General features: G+C 47.1%; 1 long non-coding RNA gene across 1 annotated transcript; it reads left to right on the top strand.

Moving 5' to 3' along the window:
- Nucleotides 1-371: 371 nt before the first annotated feature.
- LOC141366200 (uncharacterized) lies at nt 372-2,877 on the top strand. The gene is made up of 2 exons (XR_012371299.1): nt 372-1,626; nt 2,409-2,877. It is a non-coding gene; the product is annotated as an uncharacterized lncRNA (long non-coding RNA).
- The last annotated feature ends 2,358 nt before the right edge of the window (nt 2,878-5,235 follow it).

The following is a 5,235-nucleotide window of genomic DNA, read 5'->3' as shown; positions in this document are numbered from 1 at the left end:
GGAGGGTGGGTCATCTTTCCAAGAGGCCCGGCGGAGGGGCCGGCCCGAGTGGCCCCAAGGGAGCCTGAGAACTTACCTGTCATAGTGGGTCCAGCGAACGACGTAGCCCCAGAGGCTCCAGGAGAGCCGGACAACTTACCTGCTGAAGGAGCCCCAGAGGCTCCAGGAGAGCCAGATGACTTACCTGCTGAAGGAGCCCCAGAGCCCCCACCACAGCGCCCCCAGCGGGAAACCCGGGGGCGGCCGCCCAACCGGTATGGAGAGTGGGTCACAGGAAGCGGTTCTAGGGACTAGAAACATTTCGTCGGGGGATGATGTCACAGGTGATGTTTTGAACCAACGAAGGTCGGAACCCGTCTTCCACATCTTTGGTTGAACCGACGACGGGCGGAACCCGTCTTCCACATTTCATTTCCGGGGTTTCCCCGAAGTCAAAATTAAGCCTGATTGCGCGCAGGTGGGGATAATTTGCACAACGGTCGCTGATAGGCTGACAAGGAGAAGAGTCAGTGCATAAAAAGACATTTGGAGACATCAAACGGGGTGCTTGTGGTGTACTTTGTATACGCTGTGTTGCTGCTTTGCAGACGGACCATGCTGGCTGGATCGCTCTCCTGGGGAAGAGAGAAAGGGGCAGTTAGCTGACGAAGGAATATTGTGGAGTTTCATTGAGAAAGAGCGTACACAGAGCCATCAAGAGTGCAGTTAATAGCTGTTGTTGACAACGAAGTGTGAGTAACAGCTGTGGTACTTATCTGTGCAATACTTGTACAAAGAGTGTTTGGTGTGTTCCTTTGTGTTTTTGAGGTCCCTGGCCCCACTGGAGAGGGAAGCGTGGGCGAGCCGTGGTTTGACCGGAAGCACGGACGAAGCACTTGGTAGGAAGCATCGTTCACCAGTAGAACAGTGGCCCTGTGGGGAAAAGGAAGCACAGGTGAGCCAGAGGAGTGATAATCAACACGCCGGGCCTGTGAATAACACACATCTCACTCTCATCGGCGGTCCAGCGATCGCCCAACCATCCTCTCGAGGTCGTCGTAGCCAGGTGGCAAGAGCAATCTAAAAAACCACGTGAAGTTGTAAAAGAGTGCTGTGGGTGAGTTTCACTGATTGATGGTGTTTACGCTTTACTTGCTGTGTGTATGCTGTGCTTGTAGCGTTCGAACCGCCTAGCCCTGACGAGTCACGAGACGGCGACATCCGTTGTGGCCTGGGTCCTAAGGAGAGCGAGAAAATTTGAGCCCTGTGCCCGGGGTATGTCAACGAGAGCTTCGTTTGTCCATAGAGCAGACAGTGGTGAAACCCAGTGAGTATTATCAAGAGTGTACCGTGCGGACTGTGGGTTGTAACGGTGTGTGTACTGACCTCTCCAACAGAAGCTCGTGGTGAGCGGAGCCCCGACGAAGGTTCGCCCCAACTCGTGACCCCGGTCGTGGAAGAAGGAGGGGGAGTTTGGGAAGCGTTCGGCTCCGTGTCATCGGACCCACTAGTCCCTACGACGCCCGGACAGCCGGAGTGGATGGGCGAAGGAATACGGTGCACTGACACTGCAGCGAAAATCCACTGTTTGCAGCAATCACCTACCTGTACAAGTGAAGCTCTGTGTGCATGAAGATCCCCAGTGCTGTGAGTAACGTAACCTGTGAAGTAAACCTGTTCTGTGCTTATAGCAATTACATACCTGTATTTACGAGTTCGGCTCACTGACAATAAAGTGGGACTGCTAATATGCGTGAGTGGCGTGCTGTCCCTGGGCGAAGGTTCCGAGCTCGGGAAATACCCCCCGAGTTCGGAACGTTCGTCCCTTGACCGGGGAAGGAGCCCCGGGCCTGGGGCGTGCCCTGACCCGGGTTATCCCCGGTGCTGAGCTAAATGTATGTAGTGAGGCGAAGGGGTGGAGGTGGGTTTGCAATAATTTTCCAGAGAATTGAGGGTAAGGACTCTATGATTATTTATAGAGCTGGTACTAAGTTGTTGTGTTGATTAGTGATTGATAACCAGCCGTGTTCATTGCTAGCCATGTTCATTGATTAGTGATTAAGAGCCAGCCATGTTCATTGATTAATGATCGAGAGCCAGCCGTGTTCATTGACTGATCAGCTCCTCCCAAACCTTGTTTATATAAAACATCATTAAGTGAAGCTCTGTGTGAGTGAAGATCCCCAGTGCTGTGAGTAACGTAACCTGTGAAGTAAACCTGTTCTGTGCTTATAGCAATTACCTACCTGTATAAGTGAAGCTCTGTGTGCACGAAAATCCCCAGTGCTGTGAGTAACGTAACCTGTGAAGTAAACCTGTTCTGTGCTTATAGCAATTACATACCTTTATAAGTGAAGCTCTGTGTGAGTGAAGATCCCCAGTGCTGTGAGTAACGTAACCTGTGAAGTAAACCTGTTCTGTGCTTATAGCAATTACCTACCTGTACAAGTGAAGCTCTGTGTGAGTGAAGATCCCCAGTGCTGTGAGTAATATAACCTGTGAAGTGAAACTGTTCTGTACTTGTAGAAATTACCTACCTGTGCCGGTGAAGCTCTGTGTGGGAACGAGGATCCTCCAGTGCTGTGGGTAACGTAACCTGTGGAGAGAACTTGACCTGTGGCTATAGCCATCACTTACCGTTCCAACGAAGGTCCCGTGTTGAACGAACAACGACTAGTAACAAAGTACCTTACCCTTGTCTGATTATTATTCTGATTCTGCCTCCAGGAGAAGCGGAGCGCGCCACGGATTGTTGGGCCAGAGCCCCCAAAGGAGCCCCTGTCCCCAGTCTTTCCCCCAAGTGGCCCTGGAGGCGAAGAAGAGACACACTAGTTTTAAATTACCCTTTCCCCTTCCCCCTTTCCTTTTAAATATTTAATAAAGCTTGTTTTAACTGTAGTATACTCGTCTGTCTGGTCATTGGGGTGGTCTTGGGAAACTCCTCGAGGTGGAAGAGTTGAGAGGGGCGTGACCTTTAGTTTATTCGGGTCCGCTTTGCTCTGAAAGAGTTCATGGGCAGCTTCTAGCCTGCAAACTCTATTTTCCCTTCACAAAAGGAGTAGGTTGATAATTTTATCACTGTTCTTATGGCTCCTGATGCAGTCTTCATAGCTGATGTGGGCTTAAGGTTTCTGCTGGACATTTGTTATTAAATTTAAGAAAGAGTCCTGGACATACTATTAGCATACAATACAGTCTGCTAACAGTCTCTATGGGATTTGAAAGAAGCAATCAAATCGATCCTATGCAATTTAAGAGAGTCCCAAAACATTTAGTGCTTTCAAGCAAAATGTATTCATGTATGTGTCAACTTGTGTGGGTGTGACTCTGACTGTACAAGCCAGCCAACAGTTTGATCGTATAAACCAATACACAGGACCGGCTTTTGGCTGCCTGGATTCAACACATTCTCTGTAGGCTAGGGGTTAGATCACTAGCTCTCCCATTGGGGAGACCCAGGTTTGAATCCCTCAAGGTACAATGGCCTTCTCCATTGACAAGTAGGCACTTACTTTGCTCTGATAGAGTTTATGGGCAGCTTCTAGCCTGCAAACTCTATTTTGTCATCACAAAAGGAGTAGGTTGATCATTTTATCACTGTTCTTAAGGCTCCTGAAGAAGTCTTCATAGCTGATGTGGGCTAAAGGTTTCTGCTGGACATTTGTTATTAAATTTAAGAAAGAGTCCTGGACATACTATTAGCATACAATACAGCAGATGCCAACAGTCTTTTGGGGTTTTGAAAGAAGCAATCAAATCTTCTTTAGATCTGATAGTTTGTGATGAAATTTACGATATAGCCACAAGTTTTAAGTGGCCTTCTCCATTGACAAGTAGGCACTTACTTTGCTCTGAAAGAGTTCATGGGCAGCTTCTAGCCTGCAAACTCTATTTTTCCTTCACAAAAGGTGTAGGTTGATCATTTTATCACTGTTCTTAAGGCTCCTGAAGAAGTCTTCATAGCTGATGTGGGCTTAAGGTTTCTGCTGGACATTTGTTTTGAAAGAAGTAATCAAATCTATGCTATGAAATTTATTATAGAGTCCCAAAACATTTAGTGCTTTCAAGCAAAATGTAGGTGTGACTTGTGTGGGTGTGACTCTGACTGTACAAGCAGCCAACAGTTTGATCGTATACAGCAATACACAGGACCGGCTTTTGGCTGCCCAGGTTCAACACATTCTCTGTAGGTTAGGGGTTAGAGCACTAACTCTCCCGTTGGGGAGACTCAGGTTCAAATCCCTCAAGGTACAATGCCCTTCCCTATTGACAAGTAGGCACTTAGTTTGCTCTGATACAGTTTATGGGCAGCTTCTAGCCTGCAAACTCTATTTTGTCTTCACAAAAGGAGTAGGTTGATCATTTTATCACTGTTCTTATGGGTCCTGATGCAGTCTTCATAGTTGATGTGGGCTTAAGGTTTCTGCTGGACATTTGTTATTAAATTTAAGAAAGAGTCCTGGACATACTATTAGCATACAATACAGTCTGCTAACAGTCTCTATGGGTTTTGAAAGAAGCAAACAAATCTATGCTATGCAATTTAAGATAGAGTCCCAAAACATTTAGTGCTTTCAAGCAAAATGTATTCATGTATGTGTCAACTTGTGTGGGTGTGACTCTGACTGTACAAGCCAGCCAAGAGTTTGACCGTATAAAGCAATACAAAGGACTGGCTTTTGGCTGCTGGATTTCAACACGTTCTCTGTAGCCTAGGGGTTAGATCACTATCTCTCCCATTGGGGAGACCCAGGTTCGTATCCATCAAGGTACAATGGCCTTCTCCATTGACAAGTAGGCACTTAGTTTGCTCTGATAGAGTTTATAGGCAGCTTCTAGCCTGCAAACTCTATTTTGTCTTCACAAAAGGAGTAGGTTGATCATTTTATCACTGTTCTTAAGGCTCCTGAAGAAGTCTTCATAGCTGATGTGGGCTTAAGGTTTCTGCTGGACATTTGTTTTGAAAGAAGTAATAAAATCTATGCTATGAAATTTAAGATAGAGTCCCAAAACATTTAGTACTTTCAAGCAAAATGTAGGTGTGACTTGTGTGGGTGTGACTCTGACTGTACAAGCCAGCCAACAGTTTGATCGTATACAGCAATACACAGGACCGGCTTTTGGCTGCCCCAACTCAACACATTCTCTGTAGGCTAGGGGTTAGAGCACTAGCTCTGCCATTGGGGAGACTCAGGTTCAAGTCCCTCAAGGTACAATGCCCTTCCCCGCCAACAAGTAGGCACTTAGTTTGCTCCG

The sequence above is a fragment of the Misgurnus anguillicaudatus genome, chromosome 9 (assembly GCF_027580225.2).
Source record: "Misgurnus anguillicaudatus chromosome 9, ASM2758022v2, whole genome shotgun sequence".
Taxonomy (NCBI): domain Eukaryota; kingdom Metazoa; phylum Chordata; class Actinopteri; order Cypriniformes; family Cobitidae; genus Misgurnus; species Misgurnus anguillicaudatus.
This window is presented reverse-complemented; position numbering and strand designations above follow the sequence as displayed.